Source organism: Acyrthosiphon pisum, chromosome A2 (genome assembly GCF_005508785.2).
Source record: "Acyrthosiphon pisum isolate AL4f chromosome A2, pea_aphid_22Mar2018_4r6ur, whole genome shotgun sequence".
Taxonomy (NCBI): Eukaryota; Metazoa; Arthropoda; class Insecta; order Hemiptera; family Aphididae; genus Acyrthosiphon; species Acyrthosiphon pisum.
This window is the reverse complement of record NC_042495.1, coordinates 76,564,947-76,566,182: the sequence shown is the minus strand read 5'-3', so window position 1 is coordinate 76,566,182 and position 1,236 is coordinate 76,564,947.

The following is a 1,236-nucleotide window of genomic DNA, read 5'->3' as shown; positions in this document are numbered from 1 at the left end:
TCTATGACTATTTGTTATGAAGATATACTAAGTTAAAGTTAAAATTTGATTCAAATATGGCACTTCTACGGGTTATGTAAAATACTTAGAATATCAATTGTAGGTCAAATATTTATATAAGTATCCCGCGAGTGTATTTTGATCACAAATAGTAATTACTAATTATAACACAATAATTATACTTATCGATTGTCACCCACGACAATAATAATTAATTAATCTAATAATACACGTTTAATTTTGATGTGATAGCGTACTAGTAGAGTGCATTTTGCACATTGAGATATGCACATTGTGATATGCACATTGAGATATGCAAATACAAATGAAATGTAAATATTATGTCATATTTAATCTTTAAACTTTAAAGTGTAAGATTTACTACTTGTAGTCAACTTTTAAATTACAACTTTATTCAAACACTAGTAAAAATTATAAAATAAATCCTTGCAAAGTATGCTGACTTTTAATATGGAAATTAATTAGTAACTACAGATATTATATAATAATATTAATTAATATTACCTATATATCCGTGAACTAAACTGACAGCCACTCATATCTGTCCGATCGTGTCCAGTGGGTTAAAGTGCTTGGATCAAAATCTGCTGTCGTCCCTGTTCCATCTGGTGTTCCCCAAGGTGGTCACTTGTCTCCCCTGCTTTTTTCGTTATTTATAAATGGAATTACGAAGGCTGTTCCTAAGTGTAGATTCCTTATGTTCGCTGACGACCTGAAACTTTTCCGAAAAATCGAATCTGAAGCTGACTGTCTCACTCTACAGAACGAGTTAGATTCCATTAGCTTATGGTTTAGCACTCTTGGCCTCCAATTTAATACTAATAAATGCAAAGCTATGTCCTTCACAAGGCGCCGGTTGGTATTCGATTATTCTTACACTATCAATGGTTCAGTGATTGATAGAGTTGCAAGCAATAGCGACTTGGGCGTTCTTTTCACTGCCGATCTGAACTTCCGCCCTCACATTGACTCCATCTGCTGCCGAGCCCTCAAATCGCTTGGCTTCGTAATGCGCACCATGAATGAGTTCAAGCTGTCTGGATCTCTCAAGACTGTCTACTGCTCTTTAGTCCGAAGCATGCTAGAGTATGCGTCTGTGCTCTGGGACCCATTTGTGGTAATTGATTCTTGCCACTTAGAGCGAGTACAAAGGCGCTTTCTGTCGTCTGCAGCTTACATGCTAAAAATTGTCCATCCTCCTCATGACTATACTCC